The sequence below is a fragment of the Pipistrellus hanaki genome (genome assembly GCF_964339955.1).
Source record: "Pipistrellus hanaki genome assembly, chromosome: 21".
NCBI lineage: Eukaryota > Metazoa > Chordata > Mammalia > Chiroptera > Vespertilionidae > Pipistrellus > Pipistrellus hanaki.
The window spans coordinates 3856146-3871277 of NC_140523.1; the positions used below are offsets into that span (position 1 = coordinate 3856146).

Consider the following 15132-nt stretch of genomic DNA (forward strand, 5'->3'; position numbering starts at 1 on the left):
TAACAGAATATTCGGAAGTGTGGATGTCCTAGAATACTGGACATGTACAGTCACGATAAAAAAAAAAGGGGGGGAGGGTATAGTAGTTGTAACAGAAGTGACCCTAAAAGTAATAATAATGTTAGGGTAGGCTGGCTTTGCTTGACCAACTTATTTGCCTAGTGGCCCTTCTGCCTCCATACACTTGGTTTTCTTTGTTGTTGTTCTTTTGTTAGTTTTCTTACAGTGGTTTTTAGCAGTGCAATGCCAGTTTCCTGAGACGTTATCATGAAACTGGCATTCTGTAGAACCACAAAGTGCCATTGTGAAAAGCTCATGGGTACCAGCTCGGGAGATATTGACGGGGTTCCCATGAGGGCCCAGCTGTCCCTGGCAGCGGCTCTGCAGTCACAGCCCCTGGGAGCTGGTGAGGGCTTCCGGGCGCCAACATGGCATGATCAGAGAGGGCAGCATCTGGCCCCGGGCAGCCCCTGAGCACTCGCTGTAAAGTCATGAGAAAGGAGTCTCTTCATCCCTCTCTCCACTTCCCCTCCCAGCAGCTCTTGTGGCCTCGGTTTCCAGAGGCTGCTGCGGGCACCAGGGAGAATTGGGGCATCTGGTAACTCCGTGAGGATGCTGACTCCCTGAAGCCATCGCATGGCTCCTCATGTCTCTCAATATTCAAAGTAAAACACTGTCCCTGTCCCGCACGGGCCTGTGTGACTGGTGTGGCCACCTCTTCTGCATACGTCATTGCCCCCCCCCCAATGCCCTCATTCCCCGTGGGACAGCAAGTGCCCCCTCCCAAGCCACTTCACTGGACTGTACAGTCCATGAAGCTGGGGATACGTCTCTTTTTGCTGATTCCAGTGCCCATCCAGCACATAGTAGGATCTCCATAAATGTTAAGTGGGTGGATGGATGGATGGATGGGTGGATGGGTGGGTGGGTGGATGGATGGGTGGATGGGTGGGTGGGTGGGTGGATGGATGGGTGGGTGGATGGATGGGTGGGTGGATGGATGGGTGGATGGGAGGATGGGTGGGTGGATGGATGGGTGGGTGGATGGATGGATGGATGGATGGATGGATGGATGGGTGGATGGGTGGGTGGGTGGGTGGGTGGATGGATGGATGGGTGGGTGGGTGGGTGGATGGATGGGCAGCTGAGCAACTGGAGCAGGTGTGTGTTTTGAATGCTTTTTAGTGGGTACAGCCAGCTTCCAGCCCAATCCCCAACGTCAGGATTAACACATTATAAGACAGAACCCTTCAGTGCACGCGTCACTCTGAGTTTCTGTCTCAAATGGCCTCTCGGGCTCCTGTGGGCCAAGCCTCCAGCTGGCAAGGATCCTACTTGTCACTTCTCAGCAGGCAGAAACCCCAACACTCCAATGCCTGGCTGCTTTCTCCTTTTTCCTAGTCACAGAGCACCCCTGGGCTTGGGGGGCGGAATGGGAGGGGGCAATTGTCTATTGTCTTTGTCATGCACACCCTTAGAGTCTTCATTTACCTTCTCCACTGCTAACGTCTATTGAAAGAAACCGAGTTAGGCTAGGCCAGGCTATGGTGGCTCAGTGGTTGAGCCCCAACCTTGAACCAGGAGGTCACGGTTCAGTTCCTGGTCAGGGCACGTGTTTGGGTTGCAGGCTCCATCCCCAGTGTGGGGTGTGCAGGAGGCAGCCCGTCCATGGTTCTCTCTCATCATTGGTGTTTCTCTCTCTCTCCCGCTCCCTTCCTCTCTGAAGTCAAGAAAACATACACTTAGCCGGAACCGGTTTGGCTCAGTGGTAGAGTGTCGGTCTGCAGACTGAAAGGTCCTGGGTTCGATTCTGGTCAAGGGCATGTACATTGGTTGCGGGCACATCCTCGGTGGGGGTGTGCAAGAGGCAGCTGGTTGATGTTTCTCTCTCATCGACGTTTCTAGCTCTCTATCTCTCTCCCTTCCTCTCTGTAAAATTATCAATAAAATATATTTGAAAAAAAGAAAAAAGAAAACATACACTTAAAAACAAAAAAACAAGGGAGCCCATTTCCACTCCGAATTCTTCTTTCCTCAGCCAAAATTTCAGGTTGTGTTCCCTCACGGAAGCCGTAGCCAATCCCTGCCTCCCTCTCCCCCACCCCGGGCTCCGGAGGAAATGAGACATTCCCCCCGGAATCGCTTATGTGGGCTCACTCCGCCGACTGTGTGCTCCCAGGATGCCTGAGCTGTTCAAAACCTTCCCATCCAGCCCGAACTGCTGTTCCTCCTTATCTCCGCAGTCTCTCTCTTCGAAGCACAGCTCAGCCTCCCTCTAATGAGCTTCGCTATCGGGACCCAAATCTGATCTTCGTTTTACTGCCATTTTGTGGGTTTGCCGGGGCTGTTGGCTTCTTCTTGAGTCCGGCCAATTGCTAGGTCCAGACTGAGTAGGGCTATAGTCACTGATTGGAATTGTCAGGGTGGTGGGGTGATGGGGGGTGGGTGGAATGACATATGGACATTTTAGGCCATGAAGGCAGTCTGGCTGCTGCCCCTCTCTGTGTGACGGAGACCAGTGAGCCTTCACCTCCTTCGGGAAGAAATCCTCCCTTATTTTAAAAAAAATGCCACGTAAGCCCAAAGGTATAAAGATGTCAAGACAGATCTGCCCTGGCTGGGCCTGGAAACATCCCCCTGAGGCCAGCCTTCCAGATCCTTCGGCCCCAGGCACGCCCAGGAGTCTCCCAGCACACCTCTGCCGGCTAGAAAGTATTTACTGCTGGTGACTAGGCTGGCCTGGGGCCCCGCGAGGGAGGTCCTTACAGGAACACCTTCCCTCCGCTGAGCCCTCCGGGTCTGCTTTATGGCCCTCTGTCCAGGGCACTGTCTAAAACAATGACCGGTGTGGCCATCCTCGGTCTCCAGAAACCCCCAGAATGTTCTCCGAGATGCCTGGAGGTCAGTGAAAGGTTCCGCCCCAACAGCAGTCAGTCCACATCAACACATGCTTAGGACATTGCCCCAGATAAGTTACATGCGATCTTATGACCCAAGGTGAATTGTAGGTTGCCCTTAATTACGCTCCCGGGGCCAGAGTCAGGCAGTCACAAACCTCCTTCCTCCACTCCAAAATACCACGAACCCCCTCCGGGAGCCCGCTGATTATACTGGAGAGGTTTGTAGGAACCAACTGAGGGTAAATAATTAGACTATATTTTTAATTAATATCGCCGTGCCTTCTAGCACACGATAGTTAAGATTATGATAGCGGTGGAACGACCGACGGCGGAGAAACAGCCTTAGCCTTGACAGCCGACGCCAGGAGGAACAAAGCGAGTTTTGTCAGATGGTCAGAAAGCCCCTGCAATTCTGGCAGCCTCGTGTCCAAAGTTTAGGGTGGGTTTCAAAGGAAGTTTTTAATTTAGCAAAGTCTCTGTCTGCCAACGTGAATATCGGCCTTTATTACCAAAAAGAAACCCAGAGAAAATGAAAGGCGGGCACTGTACATTTTTAGCTGGCATAATTGCAAAACTTTCTGTAATCACGGGCATTTTTATGGGAATACTAACAATTAACGCAGGTTCCATAATGGGCCATTTCAGTTTTTCTTTCATTAAGCTTCATAAAAATATAAGCTCGTGAAAAAAGCCAGTTCAATTACAGTATGAACTTTTCATTATTTTTAACACATTTTACCTATTTTTTAATTGATGAAAGTGTTACGTATTTTGCCAACCAGAGACTATTTTCACACTTTTTTTTTTAATTCAAACCAGCTTGATTTTTTTTGCAATTCAAATGGGTTATTATTTTGTATTAACTGGAAATCAAATAAAGTAATGGTAAAATGTATTAAATAGATTACAATGCATACATTATTTCCTAAGGAAATTTATTTTAGACCTTCCCAGTGCCATAAATGCATTTTTGTTTAACCCTGGTTAATCCTCACAATTTCTTAATGAGTTGTTATTCTACCCATGATATTTTACAAGTGAGAAAGCCCGGGTTTTAAAAAATTGTACAGCTTGCCTAAGGTCATCTAGCAAGCAGAGTCCGAACATGGGTAATGCGACCACTTGCCATGTATCTGTAGTCTTAATATAATAGCCTCCTTGAGCAAAGGTGGTGGCTGTTCTCTTACATACATATATTGGCTTGCTTTTTCCTTAGGCTCTGTGGCTGTGCTAGGCACATATTAGTATCTTTATAAATAGAGTTAATAGGTGGTTTGTTTTCAGCGTTCTATTGAACACAGCTCTCTATAACCTGCATATCTCGCATACATTTATGGTCAAGCAATACTTAGTAATAGTTCCAATGCCCCCTAAGACACTGCTAGACAGTGTATCCCAACTGCTGGCTGCGATGACTAGCTGTAGCCATAAGTCTTATAGGTACTTCAGTTATATCACGTTCCCCAATCACATTAAATTTCTCATCTTCTACCCAACATTTGTCTTCACTGTCCAAGTTTCCCAACTGGAAACAAAGACATTGACATCAACTCGTTTTCCACATTCCTCCTCCATAAGGTCATGGAGTATCCATTCTACCTGCTAAGTGTCTTTCCACTCCTTTCCATGTTCCGTATCTCCTTTTTGATCCTTACTTCCTTTCCCCAGAAGAATTAGCAACCTGGCCATGTCCCGTCTCTCCCCACCAGCATTCTTCCTCCCAGTTCCCCCACGTTTCTTTCTGAAATGGAAACCAGGCACTTCTTAAAGGCTGCCGGCAGTTGCCTCTACCCTCTAGCAGTGTCTCCCAGTGTGAGATCCATGGACCCTTTAAGAACTGTGGGAAGGGAATAGAACCGTGACCTCCTGGTTCATAGGTCGACGCTCAACCACTGAGCCTCGCCAGTTGCGCTGGTCATTTTTTAATGATGAGGCAAATCTGTAAATGATTCTGCCACCTTCTAGTTGGACAAGCGATACCCCCTATTTTACCTCTTTTCCTCATCTGAAACCTGAGGACACAGGAGGCAGCCCTCAAAAGCATTTCACCCCTTGCTTGGCACATAGCAGGCAATCCATGACGTTTGATTCTGCTTTCTCGTGCGTGGTGCAATTGATAAAAACAAGGAGAAAAAAACCACTTACATGAAATTAATAACCAACTCACAAATCGGTTGCTAAGTGTTTTTGGGACAGATCTCTTTGTCTCTGCCATTCTCTTTGTTAAATTAAAATTAAAACACACTCTTCCAGCCCAAACCAGTTTGGCTCAGTGGATAGAGCATTAGCCTGCAGACTGAAAGGTCCCAGGTTCCATTCCGGTCAAGGGCATGCACCTTGGTTGCGGGCACATCCCCAGTAAGGGGTGTGCAGGAGGTAGATGATCGCTGATTCTCTCTCATCGATGTTCCTAACTCTCTATCCCTCTCTCTTCCTTTCTGTAAAAAATCAATAAAAATATATATATTTTTAAAAAAACACACACTCTTCCAGAATCGCCCCTAAATCAGCACAACAGCACTCAGAAGGACGTATCTGAGCTGCATGGACATTTTAACACCGACAGGCTCAGCTCATGGTCCAGAGTTCAGCAATGGAGCCCCCGGTGTCTGTGAAATAAAATCGGGATGCCACGCGAGACCTGGAGATCCTAACGGGAATCTGGCCAATTGTGAGGTCGAGACCTTTCGGGTTGTTCTCCCAGTGTTCCGGAGGGAGGATGATGCATGAGGCAATCTCACAGCCCTGGCGAGGAGTGAGCCGGGTCCCCACCCGGGACCGGAGGAGCCGCACACAAAGAAGGCCCGGCCCCGTGGGGTGAGGGCACCCGCGCCAGGAACGCGGTCCTCCCGGCATTGCAGTTAATGAGGCCACTGGTTCGCTCCTTTGCCTTCCCAGAGATCATCATGATCCATTTGCACGATGATTACGGAAAAAATTAAAACCCTATTCCCCAAGATCAAGTTAATAGAGGCCTTGGAGACGGTGCATTTCCTGGCGGGGCAGGGGATATTGAGATGAGGATTCCTGAATCCCGCCTCTTCTATTCATAGCGTCTCACAGCCTCGATTGAACCCAGGAGAGACCCTCTCTCCCTCGAGAGCATGTGATGAATTTAATACAAATTCAAAGGGAAATATGGGAGCCGGGCACCAAACCCACAGGAAGCGACGATGCAGCTGTGGGCGACTCCTGTGCGTGAAAACCCGTTTGCTCCTCCCTCTGCTGCGTCCAGCAAACTCAGAAGGAAGGAAATACCGTGTTCTTTTCTGTGATTACCTCCGGGGAAGATAGGTATAAGAAGACAAGCGGCCAAAACTGGTGTGGCTCAGTGGATAGAGCGTCGGCCTGCGGACTGAAGGGTCCCAGATTCGATTCCGGTCAAGGGCATGTACCTTGGTTGTGGGCACATCCCCAGTGGGGAGTGTGCAGGAGGCAGTTGGTCAATGATTCTCTCTCATCGATGTTTCTGACTCCCTATCCCTCTCTCTCCTCTCTGTAAAAAATCAATAAAATATATTAAAAAAATAAAAATAAAAAAAGGACAAGCGAATACTATTGTGGTGACCGCAATAAGTCTTTGCAAGGACCAAAGTTCTCTCTGAAAATACAATGCCCTCATTCCGGGTACAGGAGTGACGGGTGGAGTTGAGACATCTCCTGAGCGTGTTCGCTGGGCCCGGCCCTGTATCAGGTCCACCCCAGACAGATGCGGAGGTGGTACCCAGGAGAGCAGCGCCCAGGGGATGGGGCAGCTAAAATCCAGCTGCTGCTCCACCCATCCCAAACCCAGGTGCCCGCCACTCCCGCCTGGAGGAAGAGCGGCCTTCTGGAACTCTCCTGCCCCCAGGCCCAGCTCTCCGATAACCGTATTTGACAAAAGCTGTTCAGCGCCTAAGGGTACGGGAAGCACTTAATCTAAGGGCAGATCAACTCGGGAGAGGTGAGAGCGGATGCCCCGAGCAGCAGTCCTCCTGGGGTAAAGGCTAAACCCCTTTAGAGTTCCTGCTCTATTCTTCCGGGCAAGCACAGCGATGTTATTGCGGCCCCGGCCAGTGTCGCTCAGTGGTTAAGCGCTGGCCTCTGAACCAGGAGGTCACAGTTCAACTCCCGGTCAGGGCACAGGCCCTGGTTGCAGCTCAGTCCCCAATGTGGGGCGTGCAGGAGGCAGCCAATCAATGATTCTCATCATTGATGTTTCTCTCTCTCCCCCTCCTCTCCCTTCCTCTCTGAAATCAATAAATATATATATATATATATATATATATATATATATATATATATATATTTTTTTTTTTTTTTTTTTTTTTTAAGAAACCCTAGAATGGACCTGCCAGGCCAGTGTGGCTCAGTGGTTGAGCATCGACCCATAAACTAGGAAGTCACAGTTCGATTCAGGGCGCGTGCCTGGGTTGCAGGCTCCATCCTCAGTTAGAGGGTGTGCAGGAGGCAGCCGATCTGTGATGCTTCTCTCTTGTCGATGTTTCTGTCTCTCTATTCCTGTCCATGCCTCTTTCCCTGAAATCAATAAAAACATACCTGAAAAAAGAAACAGGGTTGCCCTAACCGGTTTGGCTCAGTGGATAGAGCACATATGTCAAACACAAGGCTCGCGGGCCAAATCCAGCCCGCCAGGCCTTGCAATGTGGCCCGCTCCGCGCTGTCATCACTGCACTCCGCTGTCAGTTTATGACATTGTCAGTTTATGACTGTTCAGTAAACCATTCGGCCCGCGATTTAGGCTGGATTTTAGATTTTGGCCCCTTCTCTGACTGAGTTCGACACCCCTAGGTTAAAGCATCCACCCGTGGACTAAAGAAGGGCTCCGGGTTTGATTTCCATTAAGGGCATGTACTTTGGTTGTGGGCTCGATCCCCAATATGGGACGTGCAGGAGGCAGCTGATTGATATGTCTCTCTCCCTGTTGTTTCAAACTCTATCCCTCTCCCTTCCTCTCTGTAAAAACCAAAAAAACATATTTTTAAAAAAGAAAAGAAAAGGAAATACCCAAAGATCCAGGGTAAGAAAGTCCGTTCTCTCATCAGACCCAAAAGGGACTTTTAAGAACAGAGGGAACGTGTGCCCACAAGAGGGAAGACCCCGGTTGGCAAAGGATGGACACGGGACAAGAGCATCTCTGGCCGGCAGCATGATCCCCTGGCCCTTGTCCCCACCCACCACCTGAAGAGGTGCCAGGGAGGGCTGTGGGTGCCCACCCAGCCGGCTCACCCCACGCGCTCCGGGGATCGGACTCTCTCCCTCCAACTGGCATACGTCGTCGAAAGAGATGTCAGCGGGAAGCCATCTCTCACGCAGACTCAGACTCGCAGCATTGTTTGGGAGAAGCAGGCTCCTCGCGGGTCTGCTGCGAGCCCGGAGCAGAGACAGCTGTTGAAAGAGAAGCCTTAGAAGTATCTGGGCGAGAGATTAACTCTGCGAGAGGCAGAGGAAATGGCCAATTTCCCCCTGTCCGACCCACTCTGCTCCAACCGCCCCGGACTGTCAGTGCGTCTGAAAGGAGAGGAAGCGGCTCATTTGACCAGTGCGAACAACACTGACGGCCGGGGATGCTGAGATAACGGTAATGGAATTCGTGTCTCTCCCCTTTTTCTTGCTTTTCTTCTTCTTTTCATCCACTTCAGAGAGGAAGGGAGGGAGGGCGAGAGAGACACACATCCGGGACGAGAGAGAATCACGGATTGGCTGCTGCCTCCTGGGCATGGGATTCTGCATGTTCCCTGACTGGGAATCCAGCCTGTAACCTCCTGGTATATAAGTTTCAACTACTGAGCCACACCAGCCGGCGGAACTGGTGTTTCTAGGATAAGGTGACCAGGTGTCCCGCTTTTGGCGGGACAGTGCCGATTTTTAACAATGTGTCCCGCATGCCCATGGGGACTTTTTAAAATCGGGACTGTCCCGCCAAAAGAGGGACGTCTCATCACCTTAAACTAGGAGCACGCCAGTTGGAGGAATCCAGAGAGCACCAGCCATGACCATGGACTCCCGAGCGATCTGTCTTAAAGCTCCAGGCCACCCGTTTCCAGAGCAGACAGCCATTCATCCCGCCTCCAGCGGCACCCGGGTCCCCATGAACCTGGGGATGGCCCGCCTTCACCAGCCTTTGAACAAGACAGGCATGGCAGTGACGGCAAGACTCCCAGCCTCGCCGGAGAGGAAGGGGCCCCGTTTCCAGACGCAGGGAGAGGACCGTCACGTGTTAGCAGGTGACATGCGGCCACCCAGCGAGCATCCTGAGATCTGGGGGGCCTGTGCCCTGCTCTCGCTGCCCCTGGCGCGTGTGGAGGGCCTCCGCAGGCTGGCCACGGCGAGCTGGGCGCCAGGGAGAACGGGATGGTGCCAGGAGGGTCGTTCCTCTCGCCCGGGCAGCCGCCGGGTGGTTGACAGGCTGGAGAGCACTCAGCACCGTTCCCACGGGCCTTGGCATGCGGCTCAGTGCGGGATCGGAGGGGGGCCATCCACGGACTGGCATCTGACCACAGCAGATGTCCTGAGAGAGAACCCGGTTTTGCCAGTTCTTGACATAGTTACTGCCAGGTTTTGACATCGATGCCGTGTTTGGAGGGGGGCGGCGGCTCTTTTTACATGACTGGACATAAGGCAGCAGAGCTTTTCTCCTTCAGAAGCCGCTCCCCTTGCCCCGCCAGCATGGCTCAGTGGCTGAGTGTTGGCCTAGGAACTAGGAGGTCAGGGTTCGAGTCCCGGGCAGGGCAATACCTGGATTGTGGGCTCGATCTCCAGTGTGGGGCGTGCAGGAGGCAGCCCATCAGTGATTCATCCTTGATTTTTCTATCTCTCTCCCTCACCCTTCCTCTCTGACATCAATAAAAATACATTTTTGTAATGGCTCCCCTCACCGAAACATTGGTATATACTCACGGCTCAGCGTATAGAGCGTCGGCCTGCGGACTGAAGGGTCCCAGGTTCAATTCCTGTCAAGGGCATGTACCTTGGTTGCGGGCACATCCCCAGTGGGGGGTGTGCAGGAGGCAGCTGATCGATGTTTCTCTCTCATCGCTGTTTCTAACTCTATATCCCTCTCTCTTCCTCTCTGTAAAAAATCAATAAAATATATTTTAAAAAATAATAATAATAATAAATAAAATAAAATGGTCCTCCTTCATGATGGAGGCAGGGCCGGGTCTGATCCTAGGAAAGTTCTCTGGCGTCTGCTGTCCATGTATGAAGAATGAAGCAATTTCTCACCTTCCTATGCCGGCCATTCCTGCTTCGGGTAACCGCCCCATGCCGTGATTTGGTCCTCGTCGGATTTAGCACGAAAAGCAGAGGATGGGCACCCAGGCTTTATGCTAACCAGCTCCTTCTCACTGACATTTAGACGCTGTAAGCCCACACGCTTCTCCTGCGCCGTCTTCGTTTCCCGCACCCCGATCGCTGGCGATAACATTTCTCCATCCATTGTTAAGCCTCCTAAGTCTCCTCCCCACTTGAGGACTATTTAGCATATCGTGTGCTAAAAACCGTCCTCCCAGCGCCCTAGGTGAAGTGAGATTTGATAACACGTTTACGGGAGATTATCCCTGTCTAAGCTACTGAGCAACTAGCTCAACCTCACTCAGCTGTTACTATACGTGCACCTTCGTACACCTCTAGGGGCAAACCGGGCCACCTAATGTTCTTCTTTATTTTATTTTTTTTTTTTAATTGAGTTTGGAGACAGAGGAAAGAAGAGTAACAGTCACCTTGTTATTCCACTTAGTTGTGCATTCATTGGTTGATTTTTGTATGTGCCCTGGTGGGAACTGAACCCTCAGCCTTGCTGTATCCGGGCCGATGCTCCAATCAGCTGGGCTTTCCTCGGTGTGCGTTGAGAACATCCGGGAGAGAGTCCTTGGGGGTGGAGGACTGTTCAGCGCTCCATGTTAAGGCTCAGGGGATGTGATGAACGCATGGGTGCGCTACGTACCATGTGCTTCTGTGGCATCGGGTTGTTTGCATGGACCCAAGCCACTTCGGCTCCAGGTAGAGAGGATGCTGAGTTCGAGTATGTGTTTGCTCCACCCAAGCTTCAAATCCCCTTCCTGGCGTTTGTGGCAGTTGAGAAGCTAAGTGTGGCTGAACCGAGTGTCCGTGTTCTGAGCCTCCCCCAGGCAAGCAGAGGACCAAGCCTCTCTGAGAGAAGAGCCTGTGAGCCCCGGCCGGTGTGGCTCAGTGGATAGAGTGTCTGCCTGTGGCCTGAAGGGTCTCAGGTTCGATTCCGGTCAAGGGCACATGGCAGGGTTGTGGGCTGGATCCCCAGTGGGGGGCTTGCAGGAGGCAGCCGGTCTGTGGTTCCCTCCTCTCTCTCTCTCTCTCTCTCTCTCTCTCTCTCTCTCTCTCTCTCTCTAAAAGCAGCCATCCCTGGCTCTCAGGCATCCTCCAGCTTGAACGTTGCAGGGACATAAAACATATTTATTGTTGCCATAGCTCAGAATTTCCATCCGACTGCATTTGAGGAGTTGGGAGTTTGCAAAAATAACATCTGCAGCGTCGCCACTGAGCGCCGTAACCTTAGCACAAAACAGGAGAGTGGAAAAGGCATGCGACCTTTTCAAAGTTCTCCGTATGCAAATGCCAGCAGGAGCCACTGACTGCTGAGCACGTCTCCTCCAATCTGGAATCGGCACGGAGAGGGGGGGTTTTCTGATCTTTCCAAGATTCCTGTTTTTTTAATCCTCGCCCAAGGATATTTTAGAGAGAGGGAAGGACAGAGACAGATATCAATGTGAGGGAAACAAATTGGTTGCCTCCTACATGGTACCTGCCCTTGACCGGAATCGAACTCCAGACCCTTCAGTCCGCAGGCCGATGCTCTATCCACTGAGCCACACCGGCTAGGGCAGCACTTCTGTCTTTATGTCATCCACCAAAGTCCCAGAGAAGCCTTGATTGGCTTAGCCTGGGTCTGGTACCCATCCTTGAGCTGATCACTACCTTCAGAGGGATAAGGCATCTGATTAGCCCACAAAAAGGAGGAGGAGGAGGAGGAGGAGGAGGAAGAAGAAGAACGAAGGAGGAGGATTAGGAGAAGGGGATGGTAGTCAACAGAAATACCAAGAGGAGACTCTCTTTGCCCAGAGGTGTCTAGCTAATTTTATCTTCCTGCTACCTCCCAAATTTCCCTTCTGATAAAGGAAGTGGATTATAGATCATCCGCCCTCCTTTGTAGATTGTGTGTGTGCTTATTCATTTATTTATTAGCAAATGGACACAACTCTTTTTTTTATTTTATTGATTTTTTACAGAGAACATGGGGGAGAGACAGAGAGTTAGGAACATCGATGAGAGAGAAACATCCATCAGCTGCCTCCTGCCTAGCCCCCACTGGGGATGTGCCCGCAACCAAGGTATATGCCCTTGACTGGGATCGAACCCGGGACCTTTCAGTCCGCAGGCCAACGCTCTATCCACTGAGCCACACCGGTTTCGAATGGACAGAACTCTTAAGGAGAGCAAGGCTTTCGTGTCTTTCCCCGCCTCATTATACTTGGTGCCGACCATGGACCTCACCAGTGACAGTCACATCTTTCCAATAAAATCCTCTTCCGGTCCTGAGATTGACAGGGAGGCTGCAGCGTGGGCCACGTTTATATTCCTCTGCTCAGACTCGGGGACAAAGACGAGAGTCCCCTGTGGTCCTCCCTCTCAGCCGGGGCACGCAGTGGTCTCATTGTCCGGAAGGGCGGCTGCCCCGAGGTGCAGGGCCCAAGGGCTGGGGATCCCGGAAATGCTCAGCTGGTTCAGCAGGAACGGGCACCACACCTTCTCCCAGCTGTCCGGTGAATCAGCCCCAAAAAATGAGAACTGGGAACAATGAGGGAAGAGCCGCGGGCAGGGAGGGTCTGTGGCGATGCAGAGTTCAGATAAGAGGCAGTGAGCCTGTCTGGCACTGAGCTTCATTCCAAGCTCGCATTTTTATGAAGAACCTCTAGGCTAGGGGTGTCGAACTCAATCAGAGAAGGGGCCAAAATCTAAAATCCAGCCTAAATCGCGGGCCGAATGGTTTACTGAACAGTCATAAACTGACAATGTCATAAACTGACAGCGGAGTGCAGTGATGACAGCGCGGTGCGGGCCACATTGCAAGGCCTGGCGGGCTGGATTTGGCCCGCGGGCCTTGTGTTTGACACATGTGCTCTAGGCTTCTGGGGGAGGGAGGGAGGGAGAGAGAGAGAGAGGGAGAGAGAGAAAGAGAGAGAAAGACACACCCAATTGAGAGGCATTCCTCATGGCCCGGTCCTAAAGATCCTGAATCCCCCACAACACTGCTCTTACTAGCCCAGTGGTCGGCAAACTCATCAGTCCACAGACCCAAATATCAACAGTATTTCAATTATCAACGATTGACATTTCTTTGGAGAGCCACATTTTTAAACTTAAACTTCCTCTAACGCCAATTCTTCAACATAGACTCGCCCAGGCCGTGGTGTTTTGTGGAAGAGCCACACTCCAGGGGCCAGAGAGCCGCATGTGACTTGTGAGCAGCGGGTGTGACCACTGGCCTAGACCTCTCCTCCCATGACTGTTTTTTTTAATGTATTTTTATTGATCTCATGAAGGAAGAGGGAGAGAGCCACAGACTCATCAGTGATGAGAGAGAATCATGGATCGGCTGCCTCCTGCACGTCCCACACCGGGGATGGAGCCTGCAATCCAGGCATGGGCCCTGACCAGGAATCGAACTGTGACCTTCTGGTTCATAAGTCAACGCTCAACCACTGAGCCAGGCCGGCGGGGCCCTCTTGACTTCTCATTACCCATCTCCCTGGTGAGGAACTCCTCTCACCACCAGCCCCCCACCACAGTCATACCCGGGGGCCATGCGTCCAGCCGCCTCCGGGATCAGTGAGAGTGTTTTCTTGGTGCCCAGCAGTGGGCCAGCCAGGTCAAGCGACTTCACGATTGGTCTCCACCTGGCTCCCGTCCTGACCAGACTAAGGCGGCTCCCATCACGGAAACAGGAGAATCTGAGGCTCCCAGCGATGGGCTGATTGCTTGGTTCCTGGGAGCTGGTCAAGTAGCGGAAACCATGCTCATCTCGCTGACTCCCTCCCGCTGCGCGTCCTCTCATTGTACCGCGCTGCCTTCCACGGGGGCGTTCGGATGCACGGCCTGTGTTAGAGGCATCGAGGACACGGGGGCCGGAAAAGCGATCCTTCCCTTCCCCAGGCAACCCTTCACACTCTGCATGTGTGGGGAGCCCTGTCTGCCCCAGACCCAACACCCCTAGCATGGGGAGCGCAGCGATGCATCATGGGAGGTCGGGGACAGCCCCCTTGGCCGGGGATGCGCAGCGATGCATCATGGGAGGTCTGGGATAGCCCCCTTGGCCAGGGGTGCAGAGCGATGCATCATGGGAGGTCTGGGATAGCCCCCTTGTCCGGGGTGCACAGCGATGCATCATGGGAGGTCGGGGACAGCCCCCTTGGCCGCGGGCCAGCGAGCTCGGCCCCCCTCGCACCTTTGATGCGGGCAGATTACCAGCTGCCATCTGGCAAGCAGAGCGTCTCCAGGCAAACGGCACCCCTCCGCATGCAGCCCGCGTGTGTGTGTGTGTGTGTGTGTGTGTGTGTGTGTGTGTGCCCCACGCCCGTCCAGCCCAACTTTGACGGCTCTATTAATGAGGAGGAAAAGTTGAGATATGCCAGCCACAGATTAAACGGCATCCCGGTAACATGATTACCGCCGGGCTGCTGGCTGCCCGGGGAGGCCTGGTGACTAATCCGGGGAGGGAGGGTCGGAGCCGGGTGCAGAGCAGCCTGCGGGGCGCCCTGGATTGCCTCAGAGCCTCTGACTAAGGAGCATCCGGAAACTTCGAGAAGTCACTCTGTAGGGAAGGTGTGATTTCTCCAAATGAACCGCTGGGTGACATTGACGCTGGTCTGGAGCGAGACGGGTGGGGGGCTGTGTCACAGGATCTGCAGGTATCCATGTACTTAGCCTGGCCGATCAAAGGAGCAGAAACGAAAGAATAGACCAGTGGTCGGCAAACTCATTCGTCCACAGAGCCAAATATTAAGAGTACAACCATTGACACTTCTTTGGAGAGCCACATTTTGTAAACTTAAGCTGCTTCTAACGCCACTTCTTCAACATAGACTCGCCCAGGCCGTGGTATTTTGTGGAAGAGCCACCTTCCAGGGGCCAAAGAGCCGCATGTGGCTCGCGAGCCGCAGTTTTTGCCGACCACGGGAATAGATTGATAGAGAAA

At 51.8% G+C, this 15132-nt stretch overlaps 1 long non-coding RNA gene across 1 annotated transcript in view; it reads left to right on the forward strand.

Annotated features, from left to right (window-relative positions):
* Positions 1-15132, forward strand: part of LOC311614492 — a 175057-nt gene that overhangs the window by 120033 nt on the left and 39892 nt on the right. The gene's annotated exons all lie outside the window — the stretch shown is intronic.